The 14,328-nt window shown below is 48.6% G+C and overlaps 41 non-coding genes across 41 annotated transcripts; all 41 read right to left on the reverse strand.

The window, feature by feature from the left end:
• Window positions 1-38: 38 nt before the first annotated feature.
• Window positions 39-157, reverse strand: LOC128129871 (5S ribosomal RNA). The gene has a single exon (XR_008227794.1). It is a non-coding gene; the product is annotated as a 5S ribosomal RNA (ribosomal RNA).
• Window positions 158-389: 232 nt separating this feature from the next.
• Window positions 390-508, reverse strand: LOC128130411 (5S ribosomal RNA). The gene has a single exon (XR_008228336.1). It is a non-coding gene; the product is annotated as a 5S ribosomal RNA (ribosomal RNA).
• A 231-nt stretch (window positions 509-739) lies between these two features.
• On the reverse strand, window positions 740-858 carry LOC128129872 (5S ribosomal RNA). Its single transcript, XR_008227795.1, has one exon. It is a non-coding gene; the product is annotated as a 5S ribosomal RNA (ribosomal RNA).
• A 231-nt stretch (window positions 859-1,089) lies between these two features.
• LOC128130148 (5S ribosomal RNA) lies at window positions 1,090-1,208 on the reverse strand. The gene has a single exon (XR_008228071.1). It is a non-coding gene; the product is annotated as a 5S ribosomal RNA (ribosomal RNA).
• A 231-nt stretch (window positions 1,209-1,439) lies between these two features.
• Window positions 1,440-1,558, reverse strand: LOC128129873 (5S ribosomal RNA). Its single transcript, XR_008227796.1, has one exon. It is a non-coding gene; the product is annotated as a 5S ribosomal RNA (ribosomal RNA).
• A 231-nt stretch (window positions 1,559-1,789) lies between these two features.
• LOC128129874 (5S ribosomal RNA) lies at window positions 1,790-1,908 on the reverse strand. Its single transcript, XR_008227797.1, has one exon. It is a non-coding gene; the product is annotated as a 5S ribosomal RNA (ribosomal RNA).
• A 231-nt stretch (window positions 1,909-2,139) lies between these two features.
• Window positions 2,140-2,258, reverse strand: LOC128129875 (5S ribosomal RNA). Its single transcript, XR_008227798.1, has one exon. It is a non-coding gene; the product is annotated as a 5S ribosomal RNA (ribosomal RNA).
• Window positions 2,259-2,489: 231 nt separating this feature from the next.
• LOC128129656 (5S ribosomal RNA) lies at window positions 2,490-2,608 on the reverse strand. Its single transcript, XR_008227577.1, has one exon. It is a non-coding gene; the product is annotated as a 5S ribosomal RNA (ribosomal RNA).
• Window positions 2,609-2,840: 232 nt separating this feature from the next.
• Window positions 2,841-2,959, reverse strand: LOC128129876 (5S ribosomal RNA). The gene has a single exon (XR_008227800.1). It is a non-coding gene; the product is annotated as a 5S ribosomal RNA (ribosomal RNA).
• Window positions 2,960-3,190: 231 nt separating this feature from the next.
• On the reverse strand, window positions 3,191-3,309 carry LOC128130586 (5S ribosomal RNA). Its single transcript, XR_008228510.1, has one exon. It is a non-coding gene; the product is annotated as a 5S ribosomal RNA (ribosomal RNA).
• A 220-nt stretch (window positions 3,310-3,529) lies between these two features.
• On the reverse strand, window positions 3,530-3,648 carry LOC128129878 (5S ribosomal RNA). Its single transcript, XR_008227802.1, has one exon. It is a non-coding gene; the product is annotated as a 5S ribosomal RNA (ribosomal RNA).
• Window positions 3,649-3,879: 231 nt separating this feature from the next.
• LOC128130326 (5S ribosomal RNA) lies at window positions 3,880-3,998 on the reverse strand. The gene has a single exon (XR_008228250.1). It is a non-coding gene; the product is annotated as a 5S ribosomal RNA (ribosomal RNA).
• A 231-nt stretch (window positions 3,999-4,229) lies between these two features.
• On the reverse strand, window positions 4,230-4,348 carry LOC128129879 (5S ribosomal RNA). The gene has a single exon (XR_008227803.1). It is a non-coding gene; the product is annotated as a 5S ribosomal RNA (ribosomal RNA).
• A 232-nt stretch (window positions 4,349-4,580) lies between these two features.
• LOC128130775 (5S ribosomal RNA) lies at window positions 4,581-4,699 on the reverse strand. Its single transcript, XR_008228698.1, has one exon. It is a non-coding gene; the product is annotated as a 5S ribosomal RNA (ribosomal RNA).
• Window positions 4,700-4,930: 231 nt separating this feature from the next.
• On the reverse strand, window positions 4,931-5,049 carry LOC128129880 (5S ribosomal RNA). Its single transcript, XR_008227804.1, has one exon. It is a non-coding gene; the product is annotated as a 5S ribosomal RNA (ribosomal RNA).
• A 231-nt stretch (window positions 5,050-5,280) lies between these two features.
• Window positions 5,281-5,399, reverse strand: LOC128130158 (5S ribosomal RNA). Its single transcript, XR_008228081.1, has one exon. It is a non-coding gene; the product is annotated as a 5S ribosomal RNA (ribosomal RNA).
• Window positions 5,400-5,619: 220 nt separating this feature from the next.
• On the reverse strand, window positions 5,620-5,738 carry LOC128129881 (5S ribosomal RNA). Its single transcript, XR_008227805.1, has one exon. It is a non-coding gene; the product is annotated as a 5S ribosomal RNA (ribosomal RNA).
• A 231-nt stretch (window positions 5,739-5,969) lies between these two features.
• Window positions 5,970-6,088, reverse strand: LOC128130327 (5S ribosomal RNA). Its single transcript, XR_008228251.1, has one exon. It is a non-coding gene; the product is annotated as a 5S ribosomal RNA (ribosomal RNA).
• A 231-nt stretch (window positions 6,089-6,319) lies between these two features.
• LOC128129882 (5S ribosomal RNA) lies at window positions 6,320-6,438 on the reverse strand. Its single transcript, XR_008227806.1, has one exon. It is a non-coding gene; the product is annotated as a 5S ribosomal RNA (ribosomal RNA).
• Window positions 6,439-6,669: 231 nt separating this feature from the next.
• Window positions 6,670-6,788, reverse strand: LOC128129883 (5S ribosomal RNA). The gene has a single exon (XR_008227807.1). It is a non-coding gene; the product is annotated as a 5S ribosomal RNA (ribosomal RNA).
• Window positions 6,789-7,008: 220 nt separating this feature from the next.
• Window positions 7,009-7,127, reverse strand: LOC128129884 (5S ribosomal RNA). The gene has a single exon (XR_008227808.1). It is a non-coding gene; the product is annotated as a 5S ribosomal RNA (ribosomal RNA).
• Window positions 7,128-7,358: 231 nt separating this feature from the next.
• On the reverse strand, window positions 7,359-7,477 carry LOC128130328 (5S ribosomal RNA). Its single transcript, XR_008228252.1, has one exon. It is a non-coding gene; the product is annotated as a 5S ribosomal RNA (ribosomal RNA).
• Window positions 7,478-7,706: 229 nt separating this feature from the next.
• On the reverse strand, window positions 7,707-7,825 carry LOC128129885 (5S ribosomal RNA). Its single transcript, XR_008227809.1, has one exon. It is a non-coding gene; the product is annotated as a 5S ribosomal RNA (ribosomal RNA).
• Window positions 7,826-8,045: 220 nt separating this feature from the next.
• LOC128129886 (5S ribosomal RNA) lies at window positions 8,046-8,164 on the reverse strand. The gene has a single exon (XR_008227810.1). It is a non-coding gene; the product is annotated as a 5S ribosomal RNA (ribosomal RNA).
• A 231-nt stretch (window positions 8,165-8,395) lies between these two features.
• Window positions 8,396-8,514, reverse strand: LOC128129887 (5S ribosomal RNA). The gene has a single exon (XR_008227811.1). It is a non-coding gene; the product is annotated as a 5S ribosomal RNA (ribosomal RNA).
• Window positions 8,515-8,745: 231 nt separating this feature from the next.
• On the reverse strand, window positions 8,746-8,864 carry LOC128129889 (5S ribosomal RNA). Its single transcript, XR_008227813.1, has one exon. It is a non-coding gene; the product is annotated as a 5S ribosomal RNA (ribosomal RNA).
• A 231-nt stretch (window positions 8,865-9,095) lies between these two features.
• On the reverse strand, window positions 9,096-9,214 carry LOC128128709 (5S ribosomal RNA). Its single transcript, XR_008226721.1, has one exon. It is a non-coding gene; the product is annotated as a 5S ribosomal RNA (ribosomal RNA).
• A 231-nt stretch (window positions 9,215-9,445) lies between these two features.
• LOC128129890 (5S ribosomal RNA) lies at window positions 9,446-9,564 on the reverse strand. The gene has a single exon (XR_008227814.1). It is a non-coding gene; the product is annotated as a 5S ribosomal RNA (ribosomal RNA).
• Window positions 9,565-9,795: 231 nt separating this feature from the next.
• LOC128128726 (5S ribosomal RNA) lies at window positions 9,796-9,914 on the reverse strand. Its single transcript, XR_008226738.1, has one exon. It is a non-coding gene; the product is annotated as a 5S ribosomal RNA (ribosomal RNA).
• Window positions 9,915-10,145: 231 nt separating this feature from the next.
• On the reverse strand, window positions 10,146-10,264 carry LOC128129891 (5S ribosomal RNA). The gene has a single exon (XR_008227815.1). It is a non-coding gene; the product is annotated as a 5S ribosomal RNA (ribosomal RNA).
• A 231-nt stretch (window positions 10,265-10,495) lies between these two features.
• On the reverse strand, window positions 10,496-10,614 carry LOC128128745 (5S ribosomal RNA). Its single transcript, XR_008226766.1, has one exon. It is a non-coding gene; the product is annotated as a 5S ribosomal RNA (ribosomal RNA).
• Window positions 10,615-10,846: 232 nt separating this feature from the next.
• On the reverse strand, window positions 10,847-10,965 carry LOC128128761 (5S ribosomal RNA). Its single transcript, XR_008226785.1, has one exon. It is a non-coding gene; the product is annotated as a 5S ribosomal RNA (ribosomal RNA).
• Window positions 10,966-11,196: 231 nt separating this feature from the next.
• LOC128128778 (5S ribosomal RNA) lies at window positions 11,197-11,315 on the reverse strand. The gene has a single exon (XR_008226810.1). It is a non-coding gene; the product is annotated as a 5S ribosomal RNA (ribosomal RNA).
• A 231-nt stretch (window positions 11,316-11,546) lies between these two features.
• LOC128129892 (5S ribosomal RNA) lies at window positions 11,547-11,665 on the reverse strand. Its single transcript, XR_008227816.1, has one exon. It is a non-coding gene; the product is annotated as a 5S ribosomal RNA (ribosomal RNA).
• Window positions 11,666-11,896: 231 nt separating this feature from the next.
• LOC128128793 (5S ribosomal RNA) lies at window positions 11,897-12,015 on the reverse strand. Its single transcript, XR_008226831.1, has one exon. It is a non-coding gene; the product is annotated as a 5S ribosomal RNA (ribosomal RNA).
• Window positions 12,016-12,246: 231 nt separating this feature from the next.
• Window positions 12,247-12,365, reverse strand: LOC128129893 (5S ribosomal RNA). Its single transcript, XR_008227817.1, has one exon. It is a non-coding gene; the product is annotated as a 5S ribosomal RNA (ribosomal RNA).
• A 231-nt stretch (window positions 12,366-12,596) lies between these two features.
• Window positions 12,597-12,715, reverse strand: LOC128129894 (5S ribosomal RNA). Its single transcript, XR_008227818.1, has one exon. It is a non-coding gene; the product is annotated as a 5S ribosomal RNA (ribosomal RNA).
• Window positions 12,716-12,946: 231 nt separating this feature from the next.
• Window positions 12,947-13,065, reverse strand: LOC128129657 (5S ribosomal RNA). The gene has a single exon (XR_008227578.1). It is a non-coding gene; the product is annotated as a 5S ribosomal RNA (ribosomal RNA).
• A 231-nt stretch (window positions 13,066-13,296) lies between these two features.
• On the reverse strand, window positions 13,297-13,415 carry LOC128129895 (5S ribosomal RNA). The gene has a single exon (XR_008227819.1). It is a non-coding gene; the product is annotated as a 5S ribosomal RNA (ribosomal RNA).
• A 231-nt stretch (window positions 13,416-13,646) lies between these two features.
• Window positions 13,647-13,765, reverse strand: LOC128128804 (5S ribosomal RNA). The gene has a single exon (XR_008226852.1). It is a non-coding gene; the product is annotated as a 5S ribosomal RNA (ribosomal RNA).
• Window positions 13,766-13,996: 231 nt separating this feature from the next.
• On the reverse strand, window positions 13,997-14,115 carry LOC128128824 (5S ribosomal RNA). The gene has a single exon (XR_008226876.1). It is a non-coding gene; the product is annotated as a 5S ribosomal RNA (ribosomal RNA).
• Window positions 14,116-14,328: the final 213 nt, after the last annotated feature.

Here is a 14,328-nt window from a genome sequence, read left to right on the forward strand (position 1 = left end):
GTAAAATCTAAAAAAACGCAAACGGACAACGAAAAAGGGGGGTGCAACACGAGGACTTCCCAGGGGGTCACCCATCCTAGTACTACTCTCGCCCAAGCACGCTTAGCTGCGGAGTTCTGATGGGATCCGGTGCATTAGTGCTGGTATGATCGCACCCGAAATAGTATCCATGTTTATTGTTTTTATGTGTTACAAGACGCAGAACCTCCTTTGTTTTGGTACGCGGGGCGTGGGACCCACGTGACCGATCGGCTCCGTTCCAAAAATACGAAAAGCATCAACCGTGAACCGGAGGGCACCCGAGCATAGAAATAGCAAGAAAGAAAGGAAAAAAAAGCAAAAAAACCGCACGTAAAATCTAAAAAAACGCAAACGGACAACGAAAAAGGGGGGTGCAACACGAGGACTTCCCAGGGGGTCACCCATCCTAGTACTACTCTCGCCCAAGCACGCTTAGCTGCAGAGTTCTGATGGGATCCGGTGCATTAGTGCTGGTATGATCGCACCCGAAATAGTATCCATGTTTATTGTTTTTATGTGTTACAAGACGCAGAACCTCCTTTGTTTTGATACGCGGGGCGTGGGACCCACGTGACCGATCGGCTCCGTTCCAAAAATACGAAAAGCATCAACCGTGAACCGGAGGGCACCCGAGCATAGAAATAGCAAGAAAGAAAGGAAAAAAAGCAAAAAAACCGCACGTAAAATCTAAAAAAACGCAAACGGACAACGAAAAAGGGGGGTGCAACACGAGGACTTCCCAGGGGGTCACCCATCCTAGTACTACTCTCGCCCAAGCACGCTTAGCTGCGGAGTTCTGATGGGATCCGGTGCATTAGTGCTGGTATGATCGCACCCGAAATAGTATCCATGTTTATTGTTTTTATGTGTTACAAGACGCAGAACCTCCTTTGTTTTGGTACGCGGGGCGTGGGACCCACGTGACCGATCGGCTCCGTTCCAAAAATACGAAAAGCATCAACCGTGAACCGGACGGCACCCGAGCATAGAAATAGCAAGAAAGAAAGGAAAAAAAGCAAAAAAACCGCACGTAAAATCTAAAAAAACGCAAACGGACAACGAAAAAGGGGGGTGCAACACGAGGGCTTCTCAGGGGGTCACCCATCCTAGTACTACTCTCGCCCAAGCACGCTTAGCTGCGGAGTTCTGATGGGATCCGGTGCATTAGTGCTGGTATGATCGCACCCGAAATAGTATCCATGTTTATTGTTTTTCTGTGTTACAAGACGCAGAACCTCCTTTGTTTTGGTACGCGGGGCGTGGGACCCATGTGACCGATCGGCTCCGTTCCAAAAATACGAAAAGCATCAACCGTGAACCGGAGGGCACCCGAGCATAGAAATAGCAAGAAAGAAAGGAAAAAAAGCAAAAAAACCGCACGTAAAATCTAAAAAAACGCAAACGGACAACGAAAAAGGGGGGTGCAACACGAGGACTTCCCAGGGGGTCACCCATCCTAGTACTACTCTCGCCCAAGCACGCTTAGCTGCGGAGTTCTGATGGGATCCGGTGCATTAGTGCTGGTATGATCGCACCCGAAATAGTATCCATGTTTATTGTTTTTATGTGTTACAAGACGCAGAACCTCCTTTGTTTTGGTACGCGGGGCGTGGGACCCACGTGACCGATCGGCTCCGTTCCAAAAATACGAAAAGCATCAACCGTGAACCGGAGGGCACCCGAGCATAGAAATAGCAAGAAAGAAAGGAAAAAAAGCAAAAAAACCGCACGTAAAATCTAAAAAAACGCAAACGGACAACGAAAAAGGGGGGTGCAACACGAGGACTTCCCAGGGGGTCACCCATCCTAGTACTACTCTCGCCCAAGCACGCTTAGCTGCGGAGTTCTGATGGGATCCGGTGCATTAGTGCTGGTATGATCGCACCCGAAATAGTATCCATGTTTATTGTTTTTATGTGTTACAAGACGCAGAACCTCCTTTGTTTTGGTACGCGGGGCGTGGGACCCACGTGACCGATCGGCTCCGTTCCAAAAATACGAAAAGCATCAACCATGAACCGGAGGGCACCCGAGCATAGAAATAGCAAGAAAGAAAGGAAAAAAAGCAAAAAAGCCGCACGTAAAATCTAAAAAAACGCAAACGGACAACGAAAAAGGGGGGTGCAACACGAGGACTTCCCAGGGGGTCACCCATCCTAGTACTACTCTCGCCCAAGCACGCTTAGCTGCGGAGTTCTGATGGGATCCGGTGCATTAGTGCTGGTATGATCGCACCCGAAATAGTATCCATGTTTATTGTTTTTATGTGTTACAAGACGCAGAACCTCCTTTGTTTTGGTACGCGGGGCGTGGGACCCACGTGACCGATCGGCTCCGTTCCAAAAATACGAAAAGCATCAACCGTGAACCGGACGGCACCCGAGCATAGAAATAGCAAGAAAGAAAGGAAAAAAAGCAAAAAAACCGCACGTAAAATCTAAAAAAACGCAAACGGACAACGAAAAAGGGGGGTGCAACACGAGGGCTTCCCAGGGGGTCACCCATCCTAGTACTACTCTCGCCCAAGCACGCTTAACTGCGGAGTTCTGATGGGATCCGGTGCATTAGTGCTGGTATGATCGCACCCGAAATAGTATCCATGTTTATTGTTTTTATGTGTTACAAGACGCAGAACCTCCTTTGTTTTGGTACGCGGGGCGTGGGACCCACGTGACCGATCGGCTCCGTTCCAAAAATACGAAAAGCATCAACCGTGAACCGGAGGGCACCCGAGCATAGAAATAGCAAGAAAGAAAGGAAAAAAAGCAAAAAAAACCGCACGTAAAATCTAAAAAAACGCAAACGGACAACGAAAAAGGGGGGTGCAACACGAGGACTTCCCAGGGGGTCACCCATCCTAGTACTACTCTCGCCCAAGCACGCTTAGCTGCGGAGTTCTGATGGGATCCGGTGCATTAGTGCTGGTATGATCGCACCCGAAATAGTATCCATGTTTATTGTTTTTATGTGTTACAAGACGCAGAACCTCCTTTGTTTTGGTACGCGGGGCGTGGGACCCACGTGACCGATCGGCTCCGTTCCAAAAATACGAAAAGCATCAACCGTGAACCGGACGGCACCCGAGCATAGAAATAGCAAGAAAGAAAGGAAAAAAAGCAAAAAAACCGCACGTAAAATCTAAAAAAACGCAAACGGACAACGAAAAAGGGGGGTGCAACACGAGGACTTCCCAGGGGGTCACCCATCCTAGTACTACTCTCGCCCAAGCACGCTTAGCTGCGGAGTTCTGATGGGATCCGGTGCATTAGTGCTGGTATGATCGCACCGGAAATAGTATCCATGTTTATTGTTTTTATGTGTTACAAGACGCAGAACCTCCTTTGTTTTGGTACGCGGGGCGTGGGACCCACGTGACCGATCGGCTCCGTTCCAAAAATACGAAAAGCATCAACCGTGAACCGGAGGGCACCCGAGCATAGAAATAGCAAGAAAGAAAGGAAAAAAAGCAAAAAAACCGCACGTAAAATCTAAAAAAACGCAAAAAAGGGGGGTGCAACACGAGGACTTCCCAGGGGGTCACCCATCCTAGTACTACTCTCGCCCAAGCACGCTTAGCTGCGGAGTTCTGATGGGATCCGGTGCATTAGTGCTGGTATGATCGCACCCGAAATAGTATCCATGTTTATTGTTTTTATGTGTTACAAGACGCAGAACCTCCTTTGTTTTGGTACGCGGGGCGTGGGACCCACGTGACCGATCGGCTCCGTTCCAAAAATACGAAAAGCATCAACCATGAACCGGAGGGCACCCGAGCATAGAAATAGCAAGAAAGAAAGGAAAAAAAGCAAAAAAACCGCACGTAAAATCTAAAAAAACGCAAACGGACAACGAAAAAGGGGGGTGCAACACGAGGGCTTCCCAGGGGGTCACCCATCCTAGTACTACTCTCGCCCAAGCACGCTTTACTGCGGAGTTCTGATGGGATCCGGTGCATTAGTGCTGGTATGATCGCACCCGAAATAGTATCCATGTTTATTGTTTTTATGTGTTACAAGACGCAGAACCTCCTTTGTTTTGGTACGCGGGGCGTGGGACCCACGTGACCGATCGGCTCCGTTCCAAAAATACGAAAAGCATCAACCGTGAACCGGACGGCACCCGAGCATAGAAATAGCAAGAAAGAAAGGAAAAAAAGCAAAAAAACCGCACGTAAAATCTAAAAAAACGCAAACGGACAACGAAAAAGGGGGGTGCAACACGAGGACTTCCCAGGGGGTCACCCATCCTAGTACTACTCTCGCCCAAGCACGCTTAGCTGCGGAGTTCTGATGGGATCCGGTGCATTAGTGCTGGTATGATCGCACCCGAAATAGTATCCATGTTTATTGTTTTTATGTGTTACAAGACGCAGAACCTCCTTCGTTTTGGTACGCGGGGCGTGGGACCCACGTGACCGATCGGCTCCGTTCCAAAAATACGAAAAGCATCAACCGTGAACCGGAGGGCACCCGAGCATAGAAATAGCAAGAAAGAAAGGAAAAAAAAGCAAAAAAACCGCACGTAAAATCTAAAAAAACGCAAACGGACAACGAAAAAGGGGGGTGCAACACGAGGACTTCCCAGGGGGTCACCCATCCTAGTACAACTCTCACCCAAGCACGCTTAGCTGCGGAGTTCTGATGGGATCCGGTGCATTAGTGCTGGTATGATCGCACCCGAAATAGTATCCATGTTTATTGTTTTTATGTGTTACAAGACGCAGAACCTCCTTTGTTTTGGTACGCGGGGCGTGGGACCCACGTGACCGATCGGCTCCGTTCCAAAAGTACGAAAAGCATCAACCGTGAAACGGAGGGCACCCGAGCATAGAAATAGCAAGAAAGAAAGGAAAAAAAGCAAAAAAACCGCACGTAAAATCTAAAAAAACGCAAACGGACAACGAAAAACGGGGGTGCAACACGAGGACTTCCCAGGGGGTCACCCATCCTAGTACTACTCTCGCCCAAGCACGCTTAGCTGCGGAGTTCTGATGGGATCCGGTGCATTAGTGCTGGTATGATCGCACCCGAAATAGTATCCATGTTTATTGTTTTTATGTGTTACAAGACGCAGAACCTCCTTTGTTTTGGTACGCGGGGCGTGGGACCCACGTGACCGATCGGCTCCGTTCCAAAAATACGAAAAGCATCAACCGTGAACCGGAGGGCACCCGAGCATAGAAATAGCAAGAAAGAAAGGAAAAAAAGCAAAAATACCGCACGTAAAATCTAAAAAAACGCAAACGGACAACGAAAAAGGGGGGTGCAACACGAGGACTTCCCAGGGGGTCACCCATCCTAGTACTACTCTCGCCCAAGCACGCTTGACTGCGGAGTTCTGATGGGATCCGGTGCATTAGTGCTGGTATGATCGCACCCGAAATAGTATCCATGTTTATTGTTTTTATGTGTTACAAGACGCAGAACCTCCTTTGTTTTGGTACGCGGGGCGTGGGACCCACGTGACCGATCGGCTCCGTTCCAAAAATACGAAAAGCATCAACCGTGAACCGGAGGGCACCCGAGCATAGAAATAGCAAGAAAGAAAGGAAAAAAAGCAAAAAAACCGCACGTAAAATCTAAAAAAACGCAAAAAAGGGGGGTGCAACACGAGGACTTCCCAGGGGGTCACCCATCCTAGTACTACTCTCGCCCAAGCACGCTTAGCTGCGGAGTTCTGATGGGATCCGGTGCATTAGTGCTGGTATGATCGCACCCGAAATAGTATCCATGTTTATTGTTTTTATGTGTTACAAGACGCAGAACCTCCTTTGTTTTGGTACGCGGGGCTTGGGACCCACGTGACCGATCGGCTCCGTTCCAAAAATACGAAAAGCATCAACCATGAACCGGAGGGCACCCGAGCATAGAAATAGCAAGAAAGAAAGGAAAAAAAGCAAAAAAACCGCACGTAAAATCTAAAAAAACGCAAACGGACAACGAAAAAGGGGGGTGCAACACGAGGGCTTCCCAGGGGGTCACCCATCCTAGTACTACTCTCGCCCAAGCACGCTTTACTGCGGAGTTCTGATGGGATCCGGTGCATTAGTGCTGGTATGATCGCACCCGAAATAGTATCCATGTTTATTGTTTTTATGTGTTACAAGACGCAGAACCTCCTTTGTTTTGGTACGCGGGGCGTGGGACCCACGTGACCGATCGGCTCCGTTCCAAAAATACGAAAAGCATCAACCGTGAACCGGACGGCACCCGAGCATAGAAATAGCAAGAAAGAAAGGAAAAAAAGCAAAAAAACCGCACGTAAAATCTAAAAAAACGCAAACGGACAACGAAAAAGGGGGGTGCAACACGAGGACTTCCCAGGGGGTCACCCATCCTAGTACTACTCTCGCCCAAGCACGCTTAGCTGCGGAGTTCTGATGGGATCCGGTGCATTAGTGCTGGTATGATCGCACCCGAAATAGTATCCATGTTTATTATTTTTATGTGTTACAAGACGCAGAACCACCTTTGTTTTGGTACGCGGGGCGTGGGACCCACGTGACCGATCGGCTCCGTTCCAAAAATACGAAAAGCATCAACCGTGAACCGGAGGGCACCCGAGCATAGAAATAGCAAGAAAGAAAGGAAAAAAAGCAAAAAAACCGCACGTAAAATCTAAAAAAACGCAAACGGACAACGAAAAAGGGGGGTGCAACACGAGGACTTCCCAGGGGGTCACCCATCCTAGTACTACTCTCGCCCAAGCACGCTTAGCTGCGGAGTTCTGATGGGATCCGGTGCATTAGTGCTGGTATGATCGCACCCGAAATAGTATCCATGTTTATTGTTTTTATGTGTTACAAGACGCAGAACCTCCTTTGTTTTGGTACGCGGGGCGTGGGACCCACGTGACCGATCGGCTCCGTTCCAAAAATACGAAAAGCATCAACCGTGAACCGGAGGGCACCCGAGCATAGAAATAGCAAGAAAGAAAGGAAAAAAAGCAAAAAAACCGCACGTAAAATCTAAAAAAACGCAAAAAAGGGGGGTGCAACACGAGGACTTCCCAGGGGGTCACCCATCCTAGTACTACTCTCGCCCAAGCACGCTTAGCTGCGGAGTTCTGATGGGATCCGGTGCATTAGTGCTGGTATGATCGCACCCGAAATAGTATCCATGTTTATTGTTTTTATGTGTTACAAGACGCAGAACCTCCTTTGTTTTGGTACGCGGGGCTTGGGACCCACGTGACCGATCGGCTCCGTTCCAAAAATACGAAAAGCATCAACCATGAACCGGAGGGCACCCGAGCATAGAAATAGCAAGAAAGAAAGGAAAAAAAGCAAAAAAACCGCACGTAAAATCTAAAAAAACGCAAACGGACAACGAAAAAGGGGGGTGCAACACGAGGGCTTCCCAGGGGGTCACCCATCCTAGTACTACTCTCGCCCAAGCACGCTTTACTGCGGAGTTCTGATGGGATCCGGTGCATTAGTGCTGGTATGATCGCACCCGAAATAGTATCCATGTTTATTGTTTTTATGTGTTACAAGACGCAGAACCTCCTTTGTTTTGGTACGCGGGGCGTGGGACCCACGTGACCGATCGGCTCCGTTCCAAAAATACGAAAAGCATCAACCGTGAACCGGACGGCACCCGAGCATAGAAATAGCAAGAAAGAAAGGAAAAAAAGCAAAAAAACCGCACGTAAAATCTAAAAACGCAAACGGACAACGAAAAAGGGGGGTGCAACACGAGGACTTCCCAGGGGGTCACCCATCCTAGTACTACTCTCGCCCAAGCACGCTTAGCTGCGGAGTTCTGATGGGATCCGGTGCATTAGTGCTGGTATGATCGCACCCGAAATAGTATCCATGTTTATTGTTTTTATGTGTTACAAGACGCAGAACCTCCTTTGTTTTGGTACGCGGGGCGTGGGACCCACGTGACCGATCGGCTCCGTTCCAAAAATACGAAAAGCATCAACCGTGAACCGGAGGGCACCCGAGCATAGAAATAGCAAGAAAGAAAGGAAAAAAAGCAAAAAAACCGCACGTAAAATCTAAAAAAACGCAAAAAAGGGGGGTGCAACACGAGGACTTCCCAGGGGGTCACCCATCCTAGTACTACTCTCGCCCAAGCACGCTTAGCTGCGGAGTTCTGATGGGATCCGGTGCATTAGTGCTGGTATGATCGCACCCGAAATAGTATCCATGTTTATTGTTTTTATGTGTTACAAGACGCAGAACCTCCTTTGTTTTGGTACGCGGGGCTTGGGACCCACGTGACCGATCGGCTCCGTTCCAAAAATACGAAAAGCATCAACCATGAACCGGAGGGCACCCGAGCATAGAAATAGCAAGAAAGAAAGGAAAAAAAGCAAAAAAACCGCACGTAAAATCTAAAAAAACGCAAACGGACAACGAAAAAGGGGGGTGCAACACGAGGACTTCCCAGGGGGTCACCCATCCTAGTACTACTCTCGCCCAAGCACGCTTAGCTGCGGAGTTCTGATGGGATCCGGTGCATTAGTGCTGGTATGATCGCACCCGAAATAGTATCCATGTTTATTGTTTTTATGTGTTACAAGACGCAGAACCTCCTTTGTTTTGGTACGCGGGGCGTGGGACCCACGTGACCGATCGGCTCCGTTCCAAAAATACGAAAAGCATCAACCGTGAACCGGAGGGCACCCGAGCATAGAAATAGCAAGAAAGAAAGGAAAAAAAGCAAAAAAACCGCACGTAAAATCTAAAAAAACGCAAACGGACAACGAAAAAGGGGGGTGCAACACGAGGACTTCCCAGGGGGTCACCCATCCTAGTACTACTCTCGCCCAAGCACGCTTAGCTGCGGAGTTCTGATGGGATCCGGTGCATTAGTGCTGGTATGATCGCACCCGAAATAGTATCCATGTTTATTGTTTTTATGTGTTACAAGACGCAGAACCTCCTTTGTTTTGGTACGCGGGGCGTGGGACCCACGTGACCGATCGGCTCCGTTCCAAAAATACGAAAAGCATCAACCGTGAACCGGAGGGCACCCGAGCATAGAAATAGCAAGAAAGAAAGGAAAAAAAGCAAAAAAACCGCACGTAAAATCTAAAAAAACGCAAACGGACAACGAAAAAGGGGGGTGCAACACGAGGACTTCCCAGGGGGTCACCCATCCTAGTACTACTCTCGCCCAAGCACGCTTAACTGCGGAGTTCTGATGGGATCCGGTGCATTAGTGCTGGTATGATCGCACCCGAAATAGTATCCATGTTTATTGTTTTTATGTGTTACAAGACGCAGAACCTCCTTTGTTTTGGTACGCGGGGCGTGGGACCCACGTGACCGATCGGCTCCGTTCCAAAAATACGAAAAGCATCAACCGTGAACCGGAGGGCACCCGAGCATAGAAATAGCAAGAAAGAAAGGAAAAAAAGCAAAAAAACCGCACGTAAAATCTAAAAAAACGCAAACGGACAACGAAAAAGGGGGGTGCAACACGAGGACTTCCCAGGGGGTCACCCATCCTAGTACTACTCTCGCCCAAGCACGCTTAGCTGCGGAGTTCTGATGGGATCCGGTGCATTAGTGCTGGTATGATCGCACCCGAAATAGTATCCATGTTTATTGTTTTTATGTGTTACAAGACGCAGAACCTCCTTTGTTTTGGTACGCGGGGCGTGGGACCCACGTGACCGATCGGCTCCGTTCCAAAAATACGAAAAGCATCAACCGTGAACCGGAGGGCACCCGAGCATAGAAATAGCAGGAAAGAAAGGAAAAAAAGCAAAAAAACCGCACGTAAAATCTAAAAAAACGCAAACGGACAACGAAAAAGGGGGGTGCAACACGAGGACTTCCCAGGGGGTCACCCATCCTAGTACTACTCTCGCCCAAGCACGCTTAACTGCGGAGTTCTGATGGGATCCGGTGCATTAGTGCTGGTATGATCGCACCCGAAATAGTATCCATGTTTATTGTTTTTATGTGTTACAAGACGCAGAACCTCCTTTGTTTTGGTACGCGGGGCGTGGGACCCACGTGACCGATCGGCTCCGTTCCAAAAATACGAAAAGCATCAACCGTGAACCGGACGGCACCCGAGCATAGAAATAGCAAGAAAGAAAGGAAAAAAAGCAAAAAAACCGCACGTAAAATCTAAAAAAACGCAAACGGACAACGAAAAAGGGGGGTGCAACACGAGGACTTCCCAGGGGGTCACCCATCCTAGTACTACTCTCGCCCAAGCACGCTTAGCTGCGGAGTTCTGATGGGATCCGGTGCATTAGTGCTGGTATGATCGCACCCGAAATAGTATCCATGTTTATTGTTTTTATGTGTTACAAGACGCAGAACCTCCTTTGTTTTGGTACGCGGGGCGTGGGACCCACGTGACCGATCGGCTCCGTTCCAAAAATACGAAAAGCATCAACCGTGAACCGGAGGGCACCCGAGCATAGAAATAGCAAGAAAGAAAGGAAAAAAAGCAAAAAAACCGCACGTAAAATCTAAAAAAACGCAAACGGACAACGAAAAAGGGGGGTGCAACACGAGGACTTCCCAGGGGGTCACCCATCCTAGTACTACTCTCGCCCAAGCACGCTTAACTGCGGAGTTCTGATGGGATCCGGTGCATTAGTGCTGGTATGATCGCACCCGAAATAGTATCCATGTTTATTGTTTTTATGTGTTACAAGACGCAGAACCTCCTTTGTTTTGGTACGCGGGGCGTGGGACCCACGTGACCGATCGGCTCCGTTCCAAAAATACGAAAAGCATCAACCGTGAACCGGAGGGCACCCGAGCATAGAAATAGCAAGAAAGAAAGGAAAAAAAGCAAAAAAAACCGCACGTAAAATCTAAAAAAACGCAAACGGACAACGAAAAAGGGGGGTGCAACACGAGGACTTCCCAGGGGGTCACCCATCCTAGTACTACTCTCGCCCAAGCACGCTTAACTGCGGAGTTCTGATGGGATCCGGTGCATTAGTGCTGGTATGATCGCACCCGAAATAGTATCCATGTTTATTGTTTTTATGTGTTACAAGACGCAGAACCTCCTTTGTTTTGGTACGCGGGGCGTGGGACCCACGTGACCGATCGGCTCCGTTCCAAAAATACGAAAAGCATCAACCGTGAACCGGAGGGCACCCGAGCATAGAAATAGCAAGAAAGAAAGGAAAAAAAGCAAAAAAACCGCACGTAAAATCTAAAAAAACGCAAACGGACAACGAAAAAGGGGGGTGCAACACGAGGACTTCCCAGGGGGTCACCCATCCTAGTACTACTCTCGCCCAAGCACGCTTAACTGCGGAGTTCTGATGGGATCCGGTGCATTAGTGCTGGTATGATCGCACCCGAAATAGTATCCATGTTTATTGTTTTTATGTGTTACAAGACGCAGAACCTCCTTTGTTTTGGTACGCGGGGCGTGGGACCCACGTGACCGATCGGCTCCGTTCCAAAAATACGAAAAGCATCAACCGTGAACCGGACGGCACCCGAGCATAGAAATAGCAAGAAAGAAAGGAAAAAAAGCAAAAAAACCGCACGTAAAATCTAAAAAAACGCAAACGGACAACGAAAAAGGGGGGTGCAACACGAGGACTTCCCAGGGGGTCACCCATCCTAGTACTACTCTCGCCCAAGCACGCTTAGCTGCGGAGTTCTGATGGGATCCGGTGCATTAGTGCTGGTATGATCGCACCCGAAATAGTATCCATGTTTATTGTTTTTATGTGTTACAAGACGCAGAACCTCCTTTGTTTTGGTACGCGGGGCGTGGGACCCACGTGACCGATCGGCTCCGTTCCAAAAATACGAAAAGCATCAACCGTGAACCGGAGGGCACCCGAGCATAGAAATAGCAAGAAAGAAAGGAAAAAAAGCAAAAAAACCGCACGTAAAATCTAAAAAAACGCAAACGGACAACGAAAAAGAGGGGTGCAACACGAGGACTTCCCAGGGGGTCACCCATCCTAGTACTACTCTCGCCCAAGCACGCTTAACTGCGGAGTTCTGATGGGATCCGGTGCATTAGTGCTGGTATGATCGCACCCGAAATAGTATCCATGTTTATTGTTTTTATGTGTTACAAGACGCAGAACCTCCTTTGTTTTGGTACGCGGGGCGTGGGACCCACGTGACCGATCGGCTCCGTTCCAAAAATACGAAAAGCATCAACCGTGAACCGGAGGGCACCCGAGCATAGAAATAGCAAGAAAGAAAGGAAAAAAAGCAAAAAAACCGCACGTAAAATCTAAAAAAACGCAAACGGACAACGAAAAAGGGGGGTGCAACACGAGGACTTCCCAGGGGGTCACCCATCCTAGTACTACTCTCGCCCAAGCACGCTTAGCTGCGGAGTTCTGATGGGATCCGGTGCATTAGTGCTGGTATGATCGCACCCGAAATAGTATCCATGTTTATTGTTTTTATGTGTTACAAGACGCAGAACCTCCTTTGTTTTGGTACGCGGGGCGTGGGACCCACGTGACCGATCGGCTCCGTTCCAAAAATACGAAAAGCATCAACCGTGAACCGGAGGGCACCCGAGCATAGAAATAGCAAGAAAGAAAGGAAAAAAAGCAAAAAAACCGCACGTAAAATCTAAAAAAACGCAAACGGACAACGAAAAAGGGGGGTGCAACACGAGGACTTCCCAGGGGGTCACCCATCCTAGTACTACTCTCGCCCAAGCACGCTTAGCTGCGGAGTTCTGATGGGATCCGGTGCATTAGTGCTGGTATGATCGCACCCGAAATAGTATCCATGTTTATTGTTTTTATGTGTTACAAGACGCAGAACCTCCTTTGTTTTGGTACGCGGGGCGTGGGACCCACGTGACCGATCGGCTCCGTTCCAAAAATACGAAAAGCATCAACCATGAACCGGAGGGCACCCGAGCATAGAAATAGCAAGAAAGAAAGGAAAAAAAGCAAAAAAACCGCACGTAAAATCTAAAAAAACGCAAACAGACAACGAAAAAGGGGGGTGCAACACGAGGGCTTCCCAGGGGGTCACCCATCCTAGTACTACTCTCGCCCAAGCACGCTTAACTGCGGAGTTCTGATGGGATCCGGTGCATTAGTGCTGGTATGATCGCACCCGAAATAGTATCCATGTTTATTGTTTTTATGTGTTACAAGACGCATAACCTCCTTTGTTTTGGTACGCGGGGCGTGGGACCCACGTGACCGATCGGCTCCGTTCCAAAAATACGAAAAGCATCAACCGTGAACCGGACGGCACCCGAGCATAGAAATAGCAAGAAAGAAAGGAAAAAAAGCAAAAAAACCGCACGTAAAATCTAAAAAAACGCAAACGGACAACGAAAAAGGGGGGTGCAACACGAGGACTTCCCAGGGGGTCACCCATCCTAGTACTACTCTCGCCCAAGCACGCTTAGCTGCGGAGTTCTGATGGGATCCGGTGCATTAGTGCTGGTATGATCGCACCCGAAATAGTATCCATGTTTATTGTTTTTATGTGTTACAAGACGCAGAACCTCCTTTGTTTTGGTACGCGGGGCGTGGGACCCACGTGACCGATCGGCTCCGTTCCAAAAATACGAAAAGCATCAACCGTGAACCGGAGGGCACCCGAGCATAGAAATAGCAAGAAAGAAAGGAAAAAAAGCAAAAAAACCGCACGTAAAATCTAAAAAAACGCAAACGGACAACGAAAAAGGGGGGTGCAACACGAGGACTTCCCAGGGGGTCACCCATCCTAGTACTACTCTCGCCCAAGCACGCTTAACTGCGGAGTTCTGATGGGATCCGGTGCATTAGTGCTGGTATGATCGCACCCGAAATAGTATCCATGTTTATTGTTTTTATGTGTTACAAGACGCAGAACCTCCTTTGTTTTGGTACGCGGGGCGTGGGACCCACGTGATCGATCGGCTCCGTTCCAAAAATACGAAAAGCATCAACCGTGAACCGGAGGGCACCCGAGCATAGAAATAGCAAGAAAGAAAGGAAAAAAAGCAAAAAAACCGCACGTAAAATCTATAAAAACGCAAACGGACAACGAAAAAGGGGGGTGCAACACGAGGACTTCCCAGGGGGTCACCCATCCTAGTACTACTCTCGCCCAAGCACGCTTAACTGCGGAGTTCTGATGGGATCCGGTGCATTAGTGCTGGTATGATCGCACCCGAAATAGTATCCATGTTTATTGTTTTTATGTGTTACAAGACGCAGAACCTCCTTTGTTTTGGTACGCGGGGCGTGGGACCCACGTGACCGATCGGCTCCGTTCCAAAAATACGAAAAGCATCAACCGTGAACCGGAGGGCACCCGAGCATAGAAATAGCAAGAAAGAAAGGAAAAAAAGCAAAAAAACCGCACGTAAAATCTAAAAAAACGCA

This window comes from Lactuca sativa, chromosome 1, assembly GCF_002870075.4.
Source record: "Lactuca sativa cultivar Salinas chromosome 1, Lsat_Salinas_v11, whole genome shotgun sequence".
Lineage (NCBI taxonomy): Eukaryota > Viridiplantae > Streptophyta > Magnoliopsida > Asterales > Asteraceae > Lactuca > Lactuca sativa.